At 42.5% G+C, this 18887-nt stretch overlaps 1 pseudogene; it reads right to left on the reverse strand.

Moving 5' to 3' along the window:
* Positions 1 to 4187: 4187 nt before the first annotated feature.
* LOC136303933 (inhibitor of nuclear factor kappa-B kinase subunit beta-like) lies at positions 4188 to 15943 on the reverse strand (annotated as a pseudogene).
* Positions 15944 to 18887: the final 2944 nt, after the last annotated feature.

An 18887-nucleotide genomic window follows, 5' to 3' on the forward strand; every position in this document is an offset into this window, starting at 1 on the left:
CCACAAAAACATGACAAAAAACTTCAAAGCAACCCTACAGTAGAGAAAATGCGGATTTAATAGGAGCTTAACATTAAGAATCCCATCCTCAAAATAATGCAAATTGATTTTAAAGTGGATTCAGGTTTTTAAATATTAAGAGCATAAAATTGAAGAATTAATTGAATTTACTGTCGGTTCAACATTGCTAATGTAAATGATAGATAACTGTATCGGGTCATTCTTGACTAAATGAAGCGCTATCTACCATTATTACACGACTAAAGGCTTTAAAAAATTCTGTTGTTAAATGCAATCAACTTTAAATTAAACTATGTGCATTCAGTCAGTGTCTTAAGCAATGATGAGGCAGAGATACCTTAAGGTGGTAGTAGGGATTTAGACCTCCACAACTTCTGATGTAAAATTTAAATAAGTTAGAATTTGAAAAAGCAAATTAACCTGTACTGCATTTTGCCCACAAAGCTCTTCCTTCCATTTTGATTTACCACTGGTCTCCACTCATTAGATCAAAGCTCACAAAGTATTTTTGAGACCAACCAGCACTTTCAGCCCAATTGAAAAGTCACTGAAGGCAATGAAAATTACTTCTGTCAGCTTCAGTAAGGCCTTCTACAATCTCAGTACTCAGAAGCTACAAGGAGTAGGACTGAGAGGGTCTGACCAACTTTGCTGAGGATATCACTTGGCAATCAAACATCATTGGAAAATATCAGAGATTACTATTTATATTGCTTCAGCACAGCCACTGCTGTTCTGAGATTACCTGCTGCACAATGGAAAAAGCAAAAAAAAGGATGTGAAAATACATATACCGACACCTGACTTATACACATCAGTATTCATCAATTAAAAGAGCCTGTGATGACTTCTCCAAACTGTCACTGGGGAATGACAAGCAACAGTCATTTCAGCCAAACTGGTACTCACATATCCTCTTGGCTGTGGGAATTCTGGGTCACACCCATTTCTTTTACCATTTTTTCCTGCAATGTAACTGAAAGTGACATTGACATTTGTCCCTTGGAAAAGTTACTGTTATCCTCCTTGTTGACAGGATTATTCTACTGCCTGATGTTTTGTTTATTTTCTAAGTAATTGCCAAGAATACTGTCTGTGCCTGTCATCAGTCTACATGTTGACTGGTATCTACGCATCACACTGGAAGATCAGAATCCTTAAAAGAAACTTTCCTTCTCAACTCTTGAAAAGATATTCCCAACACCGCCAGTAGAATCTGAAGATGCCAGCTATTAGGAGACAGAATTGACCACAATTTAGTCAAAGTGCACCATCACACCTCCTACTAAGAAGGTTTTAAGAACTGGAAGGTCTGTTCTTGTGGGAAATCCGCAGCGGGAGAAATGTGGCACTCAATATGAGTGATCGGCAAATCTCGTTTATTGATAATTCATACAATGCTTTTATAATAACACTAATAAGCTCATGCATATTGCAAAAGTTAAGCTCAGGATTGGTGCTCAGACTAAAAGTCAGCTATGCCTCTTTCTACATTTCTTTGTGGTTACACAGTTTGAGTAAGTTTTTGTTTTACCTGCTTCTCCCTCATATCTTTCAGCTACAAGGTCTTGTTATCGTATCCCAGCTGTGCTCAAGGACATGCAAAGCTTGCTGCCTTGCTGGTTCTCATGAGAGTGCCTGTGTGCTCAGCAAAGCTCCCTCATGTCTACGTGACCTTTTGCAGCTAGCCAGTTATCAATCACACTCTCCACACAGAAACTTTCTCCCTCAGAAATGCCCACGATGAAGGAGAAAGGCATGCGTGGCATTGTGTTTGTGTCCAGCTGTCATCGCTGCGTAGCCCTAATCTTGGCATTCAGGTGGCCTGAGACGCTCTGAAGATGGTGTATTTAAATGATTATAATGCAACAACATTGTTTTCAGTCTTATTCTCATAACTGAAGTCTCCTTGATGTGTTACTGCACACTGGCTTACTTGAGACAAGCAACCAGGTTATCTGGGTGGGTTGGTTTTGGTTTTGGTTTGTTTGGTTTGTTTTTTTTTGTCAGAACCTTAAACTGTAGGTCTCTGGCAAGTCTTGTTCTGTTCTGCAAGCAAAACATGCTTTGTGCAAAAAAAAAATAGGAGCAGGAGTCTGCCAGCTCCAGCTAGGAAGTAGTGAGCCTGGGTTCAGGGAAGTATTGGATCTCTTGGTTCATTTTAGGAGATAATGTCAAATCACTGTGGGGAAGGGTTAATCTTAAGAGTTACTAAACAAAGCAAGCCCTGACACACTTGCATCTATTACAAACAGGAATGACGGCACTGAGTTTGGTGGGTCTGTTTATCAGAAGGTTACTAATAAGGTTGAGACATCAGTCAATCTTGCATGGACTGCTGGCAGTAACAACACACGTTTTGGTATTGCTGAAAGTACCAAATGGATGAGAAGACTTCCGTTGTGGTAAGAATTTTGTTACAGAAATGAGTATTTCAAGCTCCCCTAAATACTGAAAATTTGTAATGAAGCAGTTGCTTGAACTAGTTACTGAGGAAGTATGGTAGATTGCGAACTGTGGCTTCTGTTGGGGTTCAAATTTAAATTGGGACCTCACACATCGTACTTGTGAACTTATGGAGGAAAAGAAATCTTAAATATAATTTTGTCCATAGTGAAATAGTCTGACTAGTGTGCTTGGAATAGCATGCTACTGTGCTGAAAAATGTCTTTTAAAAGACAATGAAAGTGTCCTTTTAATTCTTAAATCCATAATGTAAAACCATATTACAATTACAATGGTGGAAGTTTACCTGAGCTTACAGCCTTCTCCTAACAGTAAGTTAACCATTGAAAGTTAGCTGACGTGTGTGTTTTAAGACCAAGAACTGAAGTAGCAAGCATTTATGTTTCAAAACAACAATTAGTTCCAGGACCACTGAACCAAAATTGAAAATGAGAAATACTGTTGTTAAGAGCTCAAAACTTAGTAATGCAAAAAGGGGATTGCATATTCATGTATTTCTTGCTCATTAGAAGAAAAAAGAAAATCACTCCTGAGTGATGTGAACAAGACAGGCTCTGAGGGACTGCAGTAAGTAGCTCTTTAAAAGATATAAAGACATAATAGAGGAGGCAGTGAAAAACAGCATGGCATTCTGTGAAGGCAGAATTTGCACCATTTGCTTAAGCTGAAAACTCCTGAGAAAAGGAAAAGATTGGAACATGCTTCTAAGAGAGGTTGGTCTCCAAGTAGCCCAAGAGTGTTAATGCATAGGCCACCTTCTCAGGGGACTGGGATACTTCTGTATGAATACTTACACAGTTTATAAATACTGTGATTTTTTTTTTCCTATAGGCTAAAGTGAACAATGCCAGCCTCACTGGAATTGGTTACACTCATGCCCTTCGACCTGGTACGCAGTTCTCACTGGTGGCAGCAAATGGTGTTAAGTACTACACTGTGGTTTAATTCACTGTCATCTTAAGAACAGACTAGATGAACAAAGGAGCTAGAAGTCTACGCAGACTCAGAGAACTAAAGGATGTCTGTGTATGCAAGTTCCTGTGGCAACTGAGCCACATTAGTGAGGTCAAGGACCTGAGGAAGAGCACTGTACTGGGATGTCAGTGCATGATGGTTCTCGTGACTTGCTTTTGTAGGTGTAAAGCTGACCCTCTCGGGCTTGATTGATGGCAAGAATTTCAGTGCTGGAGGTCACAAAATTGGGCTGGGATTTGAGCTGGAAGCCTAACACAGCTTTAAGTAAAACAACTGGTGGTGCTCTGGAAGATGAAGGAAAAGTGTACCCGGTGCATTTCAGCCTTAATATTACTCGGAAATTTGAAGAAGTGTGAACTTTCTGCTCTGCCCAAGAATGACTTTAACCCAATGCTGAAGTCCAGAGTGTGCCAGCACAACAAAGGAAGACACTTGAAGGCATGCATGGAAGTTGTGATGTTTGTGCCACATTTCAGTTTCCTGTATTTTAAATCTGTTCCAAAAAAACCAAAAGAAAATCCAACCTCTCCCTATTATTGTATTGCATTTTGCATGTCCTATACTTCACAGCCTTTTATAAAAGGAGGTCTCTGTGTTGTAGTGGAAATTTGGGGTTACAACAGAATGAAATAAATTGGTCACAGTCAGAACACAAGGTTGGTGTGTGTTGACTCTCACCAAGGTTCCATCCAGCTGGGTTTTTTGGTCTTTTTTACATCTTTTCATGCAACTTTAAGCATGGTTAATAGATAATCTGCAAATGCTTTGTTACACGATACCTGTACACTGAAGATTTCCTTCTTTGGTTTCTAGGCTAACATTCTTACACCTCTCATGTTTTAGAGACCTGCACAGTGAAAGCAGCTTTTTCCATTATAGTGTTATTGAGCGCATCAAAAAGAGCAAACCAAAAGTTTACATGTTTTAGATAATTTTGTTCCCATACAGGAAACAAGTATTAGGTAAGTACAACCATTACACTTAAAGAAAAAAAGTGCAAATCAGCAAAGTTAAGCAATTAAGTTCACAGTTCATTAGGAAGGTGACAACTACCAGTGACTGGGTATACCTTGTCCATTGTTCATTAGAAAGCCTAAAATGCAGCAAAACAGCCCCAGGCGATGCCTAAGGGAAGACGTATCAGGACAGAGATCTGCTGTCTTAAGGCACAATTAAGAACATTCTCCAAGCAGTTAGAACAGGCATTCCCTAATGTATCTTTGTGAAAGTGTCTGAGAAGTGGATACTAAAAGCTAAGCCATATGTATCACATAAGCAGTTGGTGACAGTAGAAGGCAGCTGATATTCCCTTCTCAGAGGCAGCAGCTTTTCACAGTTGGCTTCCCAAAGCAGCATGGCTTCAGAGGCAACCAGAGTGATTCTACATCTGGGTTTGTTCTGGATTGTTTGTTTCTTCTACCTGAAGCTGCAGCCAGCTCCAGTCTAGAGCCGAAAGAATAAATGAAATTCAACACCAGGCTACAGTTGAGCTTTTTCTAAAATAAAGGTAAAGTGTGTTAAGAGTTATAAAAAATTTACTGGGAACAAGTTGGTCAATTTCATGATGAGCCACGTGACTGCTGTCAAGGAAACAACCTACTTGCACTCTCCAGTATTTTACTCTCTCTTCAATATTCTGCATTGTTAAATTAAGGATCCCTGACACCCGCTCATCCCAAATTTGTGTGCAGTTTTGCAGTAGTTTTGTACAACAGCCAAGTGCTTTGCCCCATCCCTTACTGTTTAGCGCAGCAAGTTCCCAGCATGTGGCCCCCAGTTTTGGCAAGCAGAGTATGTCAGGCGGCAGATTATGAGGGAACCGGTGCTTCCTATCTCTGTGCATCTCCTACTCTCCCCCTTGTCCACGAGTAAAATGCAGATTTCATTTAGCTGTGTTAGTGGTGGCAAAGTTGCACATTCAGAACTTCGAAGCCAGGCACTTCCTTAGTCCATTTACAGAAGAGTGAATACATTACCAGGAAACTCTGCTCTTGATCCTTCATTGTGTCATGCATCACATTTTCTAGTTGGCTACAAAGTTCCCGAGATTCCAGCAGCAGCTCCTCACTGAAAGGGGCAATTATTACACTATTAATTTCTGTGGCAGTTTAAAGAGATGCTGCCTCTGTCATCAAGAAATACTTCTGGCAGATACGCTGCAGAACACTGAAGTTAGTCAGGTCATAGGCTTGTAATTCATACTGCAAATGAAAAGTTGGTGGCAGCCCCTGATTTACCAAATGGGGGAAAGGAAATGTATTCCAAGATGGAATTGGGCTCTTATTAGGTGGAACCACTGTTGCTAGAGGAAAAGCTGAGAAGCCTATAAACTTAAGGATGGGGCAACAGGCAAATAAACAAACCAAGGTCTTTCATTCCAAGTGGTAACCCAGTTCATTTAAGCAAGCCGGAACTACGCATGCAGCAGTCTCAATGACACAGCTCAGCTACTGTGACCTTACATGACAATACTTCAACAGTTCTTGCTGGCAGTGTACTTCCAAGTGAGCCCAACCATCTCAGATTAAAGGAAGAAAACCAAAAAACCACTTTTGTTACTGAGGCTGGGGGAAGTGAAGCCATACATGATACCCAGTTTTCATATGGAAGATCTGAAAGCCCCAGCAAGTCTTAACTACCAAGTAAACTAAGGCTGCTGACAACGCAAGCTGAACACAAAGTGTAAAATATGAGAAACCCTGTGTGCCATTATTTCACAAAGCAGGAAGCCTAGCTTTGTAGTGGTGGCATTAGCAGCCGAAGAACTCCAGACTTTGCCTCACCTTTTTCTTACAGATTCTGATACACTGAATGTTCCAGAAGGGACTTGCAGCAGCAGTTGACCTGAGCTACCAAGACGGGATGTGTTCATGCTCTCTGGACTGCCAGTAACAGGACCACGCACTTTACTCTGAAGAAAACACAGAATATTCAGAGTGCAATTGTTCCCACTAGTTTTCAGCAGCCGGGAATATGAGACAACCTGGAACTTGGCTTTCATACTGATTCAAAATAAAGAAAAGAACCATAGGAAACACTCAATTTACTATTGTTTCAGTAGCCTGTGCTACAAACCATATTCTCAGGTTAAAGGGGAGTTCTTATTTTACTTACACAAGCAATTTTCAGCAAGTTCCACAGTTCTTTCTGTCATTTCTCCTGAAGCCTAACAACTGTTTCCTCATCTTCACTCATCAGATTCATCACTTTCTCCACTCTGGGGAACAATTCCAATGCCTTCTGTTTGCAAACTACAGTTTTACTATTAAAAAAATAAAAACTAATCAGATCACACATGGGCCACTGCAGTAGGAGAACAGTTCTGAAGTTAATTATTTTCTGTTAACACTGCAAGATCTCAAGAGCCGTATGCAATGAGTTTTAAACCTTCTCTTGCTGGAAGAGAAAATACCTTCTCTCAACTCTGAATAAAATGTACAAAGCTCACCTGAGCTGAGCATAAATGACTCAAACTTTTTTTTCAAAGGTCTGGATTGCCTGTAGAAGCAGTCGTACTATTTCCTGGCTGTCACCGCCTCTCCTCTGATCTGGAATGAGAGCCAATATTACACAGAAAGGTCGGTTTATAGGACAGAGTGAGAAGATTCCTAGCGGCTCATTTCCACTACTGCTTTAATCCTGAAACAGCCAAAGTTCAGGATATGCGAGTTTGAGTGGGATGAATTACACTGAATTTTAGCCACCTTCTTCAAAATTTAAAGAACTTGAAAAGATGAGTTGGGACTGGATCAAAGGAACAGTCGTGTCTTTCATCCTTTCTACCCAGAAAGGTTGGTTGTTGCTTGTGGCAACAGCCTGCTCTGAGAAGAGCTCCAGAGGAGTTTCGAGAACAGCTCACAAAGCACCAAGAAAGGAAGGCTGGCCTAGTGTGAAACTGACTCCCTGACTTCCCTCTCGAGAAAAGGCAACCCAGGAGAGCCCATGTGCTGCTAGTGTCTGGGCAGGCCTAGAAGTCAGATGGTTTTCTCAATGATCGTTACTACACCTCCAAAGTTACACACAAAGCAAGCTGACCTTGAGCTAAAGCGTCTTTTACCTCTTGGCTTCTCTCTGAGTCTTCGGTACAGCTCTCTGGCTTGTTCTTCTCTAGAAGAAAAAAAGCAGGAAAGAAAAGGATTTCCAAAGAATCAAAACATGGAACAAATAGTTTGAGAACTCAAATCTTTTCTATACCTGTCTGCCATTTCAGAACAATGACAGATGAGTCAAAAAACATCTTTAGTGTTAAAGTGCTCCCAGTCCCCCACAATTTGGGTGGAAGAAACAGCCCTTTCACTGTCCTCTAGTGAGTAAGCTTAGCCAGAAACACTCCTGCATCTGAAGCTCAAGGTAGTTCAACTCACAAATCCTCCAGTGTTCCTCCTTGTTTACGACCTAGCGGGCTTCTCTGCAGGTCCACGATGTCTGTCTGCAGGGCCATCATCCTCTTCACTACCTGCTCCACATCATCTTCCTGAAAGCAGGGTAGAACATAAGCAACACAACAGTCTCATACCTAGAGACACTACCACTCACACTCACACTGGTTCTTCCTTTCTCATTCTTAATTCTAAACAAACCAACAAGATGCAAACAGCAGCCTTGGCCAAAGACAAATGAGTCGTTTCAATTCAAGGGAATTCCAAGATGTTTCTGGGGCTTCGCCAAGATCTCCCGTTTCCCCCTAAGCCTTACAACAGAATGAGCTTCATGTAGTACTAATAATGGACAAAAATTGTGCCACACAAACCAAGGCAATGTGAAATCTGACATCAGGGCAGATACAAGGGGCTTCTATTTAAGGCAGGGACAATGAAGCTAAAGGGGGAGGAGGGGAGAGATAACAAAAAACAAACCTCTTTATGATTAGCAGTTAGATTTAGAAACATACCCGCCCACAAAGTTCCACAGCTTGCTCCATCTCTTTCCAGGCAAACAGCAGCTTCCCAGAAGCTAGAGGAATCAAAGAATAGTGACTGGCTTTCTCAGGTTCACAGAGAAGGAGGCAGGTGTTTTTGTGAGGAGAAGAGTCATGAAAAGACCCGTTTGCCAGATGCTATACTCACTAACTCCAAACTCAATCTGCTCTTTATACTTTTCCAGGTCAATTTGGATGCTTGTTTTAAAGAAGTCCAGCTTTGCTTCCAGCTGCTGAGAAAGGGAGGCCATAGAATTCTTCATCTTCCAGAGGGTACTATTGTAACGCAACAGATTCATCCTGCAAGGACAAGAAGTTCCTATTAGCCTCTGAAAGTAGAAATCCACCAGGCTTTCATTTACATCCAAAACAGATACTTGAGACAGCGGTGAGGACAAATGCAGTTGTGCCAAAGGGCTAACTCTCCACTTTTCATGAATTGCATACAGCTCCAATCACGGGCTTCCCCATTCCAACAGGGTCCCATTTCTGTCTTCCCTTCCACCAGCGCACAAAGACAGAGATAAGTATTGTGGAGAAACGGCCACCGTACATGGCTGCTCGCTGCCCCTGCTGAAGCCGATTACAGTCCTCTTTCAGCATCTGGATCGTGTGCCAAGATCTGACCCCACACTTTCCGCAACTGGAAAAAGTGGAGATTCTTCTTTGGATCCTGAACTGAAAACAGAGGAGGTGGGAGAAAGGGAAATGGACATATCAGCATGAAGCAGAAATACTGTGTTATCACAAAATAGACCAAAACATTGCTCCTTTGAGGGGCATGTTACTGCCTGCAAAGCCTAGAGCTGGATAACCCCTGTGCAGCTCCCCTAGCATGTCAAAATCAAACACCTCCCTTTTTTAGTTATTCTGATAAACTGAATGAATGACAGTCCATTTTACTGCTTCTTCAGTCCCAATACGCAAAAGCTCCCTCTACTCTTTGTGCACGATACAGACCACAAAACACAGACGCCCCTCTCAACACTGACCCCGCCCCGCCCTTCATATTCATGCCAGAGGAGTCCTTACGGATGCAGCCAACACTTTCTGGATGAGGACGTAAGGCCACCTGAGCCTCAGGAAACTTTCTTGTTATCAAAGAGGAAGAGAAGGTCTGTGTCTGCTGCTGCAGTATCATTCCCCTGCACAAGACAAAAGACCCAACCAGGTTTTCTTGGGAAGAGCAAGCCTTGGCAACACCACAAACAGAAGAGTCCTCCTCAACCAAACACAGAGCACCAAAGGCAACAGGCTGCCTACGCTACAGTGGCTGTTAGGTCTGTGAGGTTACCATGACAAAAGCATGCCACAACAGCAGGGAGTGCTGTGATCCCAAAGCGAGTGCAGTGACTTCTGATTCACTCAAACTCAAGAAAGGAAATACCGAGACTCACCTTGCCATCAGCTGTATGTTTAGTGACCAACTTCTGAGAAAACAATTCAAGTCCTGCTTCCTGCACTAGTTCCTGGTCCTGTTCTGGAATTCCTGTATCTGACTGAATCCTGGCCTTCACACTCTGCAGAGTCTCTTCCTCTGTCACAGGGTAGGTGTGCACAGTTCCCGTAACCATGTTCAAAGCGTGAAGCAACTACCAGAAGAGTAGCATGGCATGAGAAAGGCTGAAGATACATTGGTCATCTTAGAGCAGAGATTGAGGGACCGAAAAAATGACCACCAAGAAACTGTTCAAAGCACTTGGCAGAATCAAGAAGTCACTTTACAGCTACTTCCTAACATTATGGCAAAGTTCTTGTCCTCCATCCAGTGGAAGAGAGGCCACATGGCAGTTAAATACCTGTAGAATCCTCTCTCAGAATATGGAACCAAGCATGCACAGAAGCTCTTCACTACTCCCAACAAGCTCAGGGAGTATTTGTCCTCAAAGACGCAAGAGGAAAGCACCTGTCACTAACAGTCAGGAGACAGTTCTATGAGTTTCTGCCTCACTCTTCCTCCTAAGTCTAGGATTCAGAGGCTCAGGAAACTGCTCTCTGGAAAACTTTTTAGGCTAATACAGACATATTGCTTACCTTCAAGTTCAAAATGTCATCCAATGCTTTGAAACACCCATTGGGTCCATAGGTAGGATCTGTACCTCTCTGACGTGGGTGCCACATTAACATGAGTTGCGGCCATTTCTCCAGCCTCCCAGACAAAACACTGAGCAACAAAAACCAGGAGATCAGAAAAGGTAAAAGTGCATTTGCAGTAACGATACGGCCTGTTCTGTGTGGGAGGACTGACAAAACTGCCCCCCTCCTTCTCCCTCCAGCACTCCACCTCTCCCCATCACAAACGCAGCGTTTAGAAGGCAGAAACCAAGACTACACAAATTTGACAAGCGACAGTAGTACTGCCTGTGTCACGCACTCAGTGTATTCACAGATTAACACAGTAAGGCATACAACACAAACTTGGTCCTTTTGCAGAAGAATCAGTTTATCTCAGCACAGCAATTTCTAGTACTCACCTGTTTAGATTGTTGGGGCAGGGCAAACTGCTAGAAAACTTGACTTCTCCGGATAAGTCTTCTGAAACAACAATATCCAGCTCACTCTTCTGACGCACTTTTGTATGCCTAATGTAAGCGAGTACAATGGTGAAAAAATTGCCCGCCTTTCCCAGCCTGCATGCTAGTAGGCTCTTAAAAGCTACTCTTGACATATAATACAGATGCCACTTTGGTTTCTGTTACCTGCCCTGCGGGAGTCAGCCCTTATCCCATAGAGCAAGTCTCAGGAATGCTGAACTTGCTCAGGTGAGTCAAGCCCCTGTGAAAGGGGTCACTTTCCAAAAGGGCAAGAAACATAGGGATATTATCCTCAGAATCAAGGGACCACACTTCTGCTTCCTGTAAACAGGAAAGTCACATCATGCCCACTTACCACCCAGCCACGGTTCACTCACCATTGCACTGGCTGCCAGTTGGGTAGGAATGGTCGGAAGCCTGTAATGCACTCAAAGGCAAGCGTGCCAAAGCTCCAGGAATCCACTGTCACCCTATACTTCTGCTGTTCCAGCAGCTCTGGAGCCTGATACAGTTTACACGCATGAGACAAAGCCAGATGGCTTTGGCCAGAAAGCTCTTAGCTTTCTCTGTCCCTTAACATCTCATTAACAATTGTGCAAATAATTAAAGACATTACCAAACACTGCCTCTCACGGGCTTTAAGACCCTCCTGGAGTGAGTAGCATAGGTTACTGGCACTCCTGCTTATTTATAACAGATGCAGGCAGCACAAAACCCAGTCTCAGCAAAACCCAGCGTCAGCAAAAAAGCAGTCACCTTTGCTAGCTTCAGCACCACAAACACACCCCATACCGTGCAAGTACCTAATCCCAGCCCAAAGCTTGGTAACAGTTAATTCTATCCCACTAGAAAGCAGTAGCTGCTCTTCTAGCTGAATTCCTTTCTTACCAAGTACTGCAGGGTCCCAACAAAGGATGTGCACAGGCTCCCCTGATCCAACTCCTTAGCATAACCAAGGTCCATGATTTTGTGTATTAACTGAAACACACAACAGAGAATAAGAATGCCAGACTGAAGTCCTGTTAAAAGCACATCATACAGCAGAAAGAAAAGGTCTGGCTCTTCAAAGCTATGCAGGAAAGGTGCCAGTGAAGAGATAGAAGCAGAAATGGGAGGCTACTGTAGATTTCTAAAACCACAATGAATTTGAAGGTGTTGGAGCACACTTAGCAGTTACGCCTCTAGCTCCTTCCGATCTTTGGTCAATCAGTACAGTCTGCTTCTTTCCTTAATAGTTGAAAGTCAAAATGTCAGGTGTTAACAGACGTCTAATACAATGTCTCACCTCAGCTGCACACAGAATACTATGTGACAGTGACCTGAGACAGGTGTTATCCTGGGCTGAGTGCTCTTGCAGAGGGACCATGTAACTGCATGAAGCACATGCAGGTTCCTTGTAAGTTTACTCGTCTGTGCAGGTAGAGACAACGGCTTCCTGCTTACCCTTTGCTCTCCTTGCTGCAGCACAATGTTCTCTGGCTTCAAGTCTCTATGGATGATCCTGTTCTCATGAAGGTATCTGAGAGCAGAAGCTGAGACAGAAAAAGCCAGTTGTTAGAGCTAAGTAACAGTACCTAGCATGAGCTCAGTAAGGATTCATCTATTCTATCTAGTAATAAGCATGGCTTTCACATCAGACCTTGTACAATCAAACATACAATGAAACACTGAGTGTAAGGGGTAAAGTCAGCACCATAGAACTCTGGACACAAATTGAGTTCTCTCTCTGGATGTTCCCTCACATCCTTCCTGGAAACTGTAGTAATGCTGGCTAGCTTCCAGCAGGCAAGAACCTCCCCAGACTCCCAACACTTTTGGGAGATGATCAAGATCATAAAAGGTCAATCTGAAATGGAGTCACTAAGGTCACTACTGTATATTTGGAAAGTGGACTCAGGACTAAAAGGGTTTCCATAGTTCAGACAACTGAAGGTACTGCCACCACTTACCAATGTCAGATAACAAGATAAGAATAGCTTCTTCCCGCAAGCCACAGCAATTCTCCAGCTGGTCCAGGTACTGCAAGTAAGGAACACAGAATGGAGTCTTTCCCTTCTCTATCCCGAGTGAACTCCAGAGTTCCACAAATTCTCAGGGATGCAAGAAGTTTCAGCAACAGCAATTAAATTCTCCAGAAGCACAAAACTCTATGGACTGCGACCTGCGGTAGCAGCAACTACAGCTTTGTGCCTTGGTTTAATTGCATGGGAAAGAAGATGAAAGAAGTCACTGTCATCCCGTTTTCATCCTTCTGTTTGTTCCATCCCTCTTTGCCTGACACTATCAACTCCAATCTGAGGCCTAAGGTCTGTGTTTCAGCTATGGGCAGATTATAGCAAAGGTCAGAAAAGCCTTAGGATTAGAACTACCATGTGTTATCTCTTCCTATGACAGACAAGAGTTCATCACTTTCAGGAAGGGTACAGCCTACAGATGCACCTACCCCACAATGGTCTTGGCCATACTCAAATACTGTTGCACGTCCCCTACACTTGCCCTCATTCTCTGTGTGCAAACTCCTCACAGTGTCACTTGCACCTAAAAAAATACAAAGCACTTAAGTCTTCAAAAGCTGAACATAATACCAAGGACCAAGCCACCAACACTTGTTGATGCCATGACTAGAAATAGGAAACATCAGGGTATGAAAGCAAAGGTTTGAAGGGAAAACTTCAGTAGAAAACCTAGGATCAGATCAGAAGGTGATCCATTCCTGGGTTACCATCCTAGGGACCCCACCTTGCGGAGGTCTCCACCTTGGCAGTACTCCATGGCCAACAATGGCAAGTCATTTGGTGCGAGCTTCTGCATCTCTTCAGGGACATCGCGGGCAGCCACCACATTGGGATGGTTCAGTCTGTAGAACAAAAATTAGGCAAGTATACATGATGTTCTGAAACTGCTATACACTTTCATGTGCTCGTGGTCACCACGCAAAGCCCAACATGGTCACAAATGCTTTGAGAAACTGAGTTAGTGAATTCTAAAGGTTTCCATCTTTCACGGATCTAGACTCATTTTAACTCCTGGCACTTCATACGGAAGACAGTGTGTTTCTTCAACATGTATGCATTACAGATCTCTCTAGAAGGTACAGCAACGAGCCCTGCACAGGAGTGCAAGGGAGTCTGTTGCTACCGTCCAGAAAAGACCCAAACTGCAATGAGACTGCTGCAGCCGAAAATGTTAATCCAACACCCCAAGGGACTGCCGCAGCACAGACGTTAAGTCAGGCAAAGCGGCGACTCCAGGCAAAGAAAAAATAAAAAGACATTCAACTACCCCCTGAAAATGGTCTGCAGTTTCCTGCTGGTTTCAGGTAGCTAAGATTTCTTCCAAGATATCAGTTAGGCCAGGGGAAAAAAAAAAAAAATCACTGGTGTTGCCTTGTTTTGGGGGCATCTTAGCAGATACCTCAGAAATAAGATCTCAACAGTTCTTTACCGAGCTTCCCAGGAAGAAATTCTAACCAGGCAGCTCAACTCAGATCTAAGTAGTTTCACTGAACAAAGCTTTCTTTGAAAGCGTCTTAGCTACCGGAATCTTGTTTCTAACAGTTTTAAGAACTTCAAGCCTTCTCTGCAGATAACAACAAAGATCACCAGTGATACCAACAATTAGCAAGTTAAAACATTGCCACTGTGGGATTCAGAACACAAGCCTGCATAGCTGTAATAATGAGCCACAGCTGCGGGGAGTAAGGATACTATAACACAGGGTTACAGCAGAAACCAACCGACTGGACAGCGGTTCAGATCATTCACTTCGGCTTTGGGAACGCTGCTGATTTAGTTCAGATGCAACTGAAGTTAATGTCTATTTGGGAATCGCTTGTACCACTTTTTTTTAAAAAGGCTCACTATACAGTGTTTCGTAAGAGGTGAAAGATGACTTGAAAGTATATAAAAAGTGTACTGTGAAATCTATGGACCAATACAAGTCACTGAGAGATGCTCCGAATTTTAAGGATTTTATCGTCAAGATGTGACCTAAAGATAAAGCATGGAGTAATTAAGGTTCTCGGAAGATGTTCTTGTGAATCTTTTCAGTCTGACTTGCAACTTAAGTCCCTTCTTTTTGCAGCCTAATAATGAGAAGTCACATCCTAAATTATCCTGCTGTTCTTCTGATTCTGCTTCAGAAACTGGACTATTTATACCTTTTGCTTTGAACAAATTTTAAAACAAACAAACAGACAAACAAACAAGCCCCAATGACAAAACTACTAAAAACCCAGAGTCTCTCTCCATATTAGCCCTGAATCCAAATTTATGACTCATCTATCATACTCTAGTTTCACCAGCTGTTATCCAGCTGCCTTCTTTGGATTTATATAAACAGAGTCTGAGCTCATGATTTCTGGAAGTAGTAGTTTTTTCAAATAATTGAGTTAGCTTTCTGCATATAACATAGATGATAAAAAGGTGATAGTGTGGGCAACGCTGCCTGAATATTATTTCAAGTATTTGGAACTTCAGGGCAATCCTAGAGACTGGAAATTAAAATCTATCTTCTTGCCTGTATCTTGTGCCTGCTACTTTATCTTGCTCCCAGCTCTTGGTTTGTATAGGAGGTATTATATTTTAAAAGGAAGAGAGAAAATGGACTTGTGGTGCAGGACTTGTTCAAAGCAGGCAGGGTCCACCACACCTACATGACACCTTACAATCTTCCACTAGGGATCAATGAAGGTTCTCTCCCAAGAGTACTGATAGACGAGTCAGACTATGTAAATCGATTTGGAGAAAGCAGAAACTCTTCTTGGTGGATTGAAGAGGGCTTTGAAGTGTAAAGCTGCTGAAGAGATTAGAGGGAATAATGTATAGTTGTGACTGCATAGAAGTGACATACAGAAAGATGCTGCAACAAATAAATGAGACTATCAGAAAAAAGCTAGCCTGCCAGACCATTGCCACAACTCTGCCTTTTTAGCAAAAGCGTATGATACTAGTAAAAACTAAAGGCTTAGTTGGGAAGAATCGGTAGAAATATTGAAAATAAGTCCTCACCTATCATCAAGCAAAGTCATTTTGCCTACACATTCTCTACACAAGAGAGAATCTTCACTCTCACCCAAAGTAGCAGTCTACAAGAAATGCAGATCCTCTTAAACCACTGTTAACACAAATTGACCCTTCAGCAGACCCTCTGCAAGAGATCTCTTAAGTAGGTGTCAGTAATCAGAATCTCAATTAACGCATTTAAATCACCATTACACTGCATCATCAGATAAGCCCATCTCTCTAATAGTGCACATGGTACTACTGTTGGCATCCTACAATTTAGGGAAAAAGTACTTGGAATTTACTTCTGTATTATTCCCCAGGAAGCACTCTCTCAGTTTCCTCCAGATGTAAATGAGTGTGCTTTAGCTTACAAGTTTCTAAGTTTATCAAGTAAAAGCACATCTGGATCCAGCCTGGCAGTTTCCCTAGGAAGACCAGGACAGTTAGACCAGACAGCTGAGAAGTGATGGGTTGAAAAAATGTATAAAAAGAATTCTCATCATTTAAAACTTTCATTTAAAGTTACACCTTGAACTGCATTCACGCTGTAAACTTCCTTTGTTCAACATCCTATTTTTTGTCTCTACAGATAATTTGATCTTTAGAGCTGATGTGAAAAACACTCCGAATGGAAGGCAAGCTGCCATGTCTCCTTGTGCTGGTAGGAGCAATCATGACTGCCCAGTGCCAGGTAAGAGGCTAATTCATCAAATAATTCTCTTGCCATCTTCCTGTATTTTCAGCAGCATTTCTTTGCCATTGGCTGCAGCAGTCTGCATCAGACAGAATGAGAATCTGCTTAACTCACTACAAATCAGAGGAAGAAAAATGTTACAAAGTAGTCTATCATTGTGGATGTGTTATGTGTTATCCTGGCCCGTTTTCATTTCAAGACTTGCAAGTAAACAAGTCTTCTCCGGGTATTCTTGGTGTATCTGTTCACTGTCACCTTTCACTGTTAATAAGAACTCCATTGTAACCAGCCTTCCGTTTTCTATGGTCATCATCATCTTCATCACTATTCTCCCTTAAAACTGCACGTCAGTGGTTCCCTTGTCCCCTCACTTTAAACCTCACACCACACACAGCTTGAGTAAATGCTACACAATTCCAGAACGTTTACTCCCTTTCTCAAAAAATTGCTATCCCACCTTTCCTCCTTCTTATCTTCTTTCTCTTGTGGCCTAATCAAAGAAGCTTTCTAAATTGGTTTCCTCCATTAAACTTTATCCAAAATATTTCATTTAACTGGCTGCAAGAGACATATCTCTTAAAGATAATCAAGCTACAAAGTCTCATGGGGAAACTGCATGTCAGTGAGCAAAAGTAACTGCTTGTTGACTGTACCTACCTTGGAAATTATTTGCTTGAACCTCCTTCAAATAGCAGAAAGCTGGCAAGCTTCAGTTAGCATTTGCAACGCCCCAAGAACACATAATGACTTCACACACAATGTGAGTACAGCATATCCCAAATTCACCTCACTCAGATGACAAGCAATCACCTGGTAATCTGTGGAACAAAATGATTTACAATTCTTAGGAACCCATCCTGAGGTACTAGAGGCACTTTTCACTGTACTGTCTGACAAGAGGGCAGACAATTCCTCAGAGCTTCCTGATTTACATGCCCTTAAGAAAAGGACTGACTCTTTGAAGGTACTTGTTCTCTCATCTTTTTTAAGAGAGCAGTTACTCACAGAATTAACCTTCTTTGCTTGCAGGGCTTACACATGTGTTTCAAACGAGGAGCCAGATCTAGAGGTAAGCCAGGCTAACTAAAACCATGTTAGCTGGAGCATTATGAACATGGGAGGGGAAAGCAAATCATGCTGAGGAAACAGAGCCTGAGAGCTTTTTGTCATGGTTATGTGGATGAGAGATTCAGAAGGCAAAATACCAGAGCGTTAATACCATCCACAACAAAGTTTTCCCCTCCCTCTGCTCTTCTTGAAAGAAAGAGAGACGAGTCAATAGTGGAACAGTACATTTGGCAGCACAGCAGCGAGAGAGATGGGACCGTTGTGGTCGGAGAAGGAAAAAGGGCAACCCATTAGACAGATGCTCCCATCACAGATGCTTTTCTCCTGGAAATAGAAGGGAGTCCTTTTGCTCAGCCAGGTCTTTTCGCTGAACTAAAAGAGGATTTCCTTTCTCCGATTACAGCCATTTGCACAGATAATTCATCTGCAGAAATTTACCAATACAGGGGGACCTGGCTGAGGCTTTCAGGGAGCAGAATCGAATACTGTGGGTGTGACAGTGGTCGGAGTCACTGCCACACTGTGCCTGTCAGAGGTAAGTATGACAAAGAAAAAGGAAATGGTGAGAGCTTGTCCATCTAATCATCCACTGTCAGGGCCAGAGTTACTGCACAGAAAATTCGTCTGGGAATAGAAGAGGATAGAAAAGAAAATACCAGTATACACCGTCATGGGCGGGACTAAGTGGGAGTGGGCATGGAGCTGAGAAAGTCTGACAGAATATGTGGAGAGAATGAAACAGAGAAAAAATTGAAGCGCTACACAAAAAGGCTGTAAGCACATGGCAATAACAGGTGGGTAGGGAAAAACAGAACAGGCTAAAAGAGACTGACAGGAAAATGAAAGGTGTGTCTACATTTCCAGCTTCTTGCTTCTGTGAAATCTAACAGTATTTCCTGGCTTTTGCTTATTCCACAGCCTGCACCAGAAATAAATGCTACAATGGGGGCCAGTGTTCACAGGCATATTATTCCCCACAGCTCTTCATCTGCCAGTGCCACCAAGGTTTCTCAGGGAAGCGGTGTGAAATAGGTGAGTATACCGCATCAACTGCTGTGAACAATGCTATTGGGGTTAGCTGTGCAGTACACAAGGATGAGATACCCAGAAGCTCCTGCTGTAGGCTAGGCTCTCTAGTAAGTTGTCTTTTTTTATTCTAAAGCTAATACTACAAAGAACTTTTAAGCACATCTTGGTTGTTCTAG

The sequence above is a fragment of the Chamaea fasciata genome, unplaced genomic scaffold, assembly GCF_029207755.1.
Source record: "Chamaea fasciata isolate MVZ Bird 193981 ecotype frontalis unplaced genomic scaffold, bChaFas1.0.hap1 SCAF_44, whole genome shotgun sequence".
Taxonomy (NCBI): Eukaryota; Metazoa; Chordata; class Aves; order Passeriformes; family Sylviidae; genus Chamaea; species Chamaea fasciata.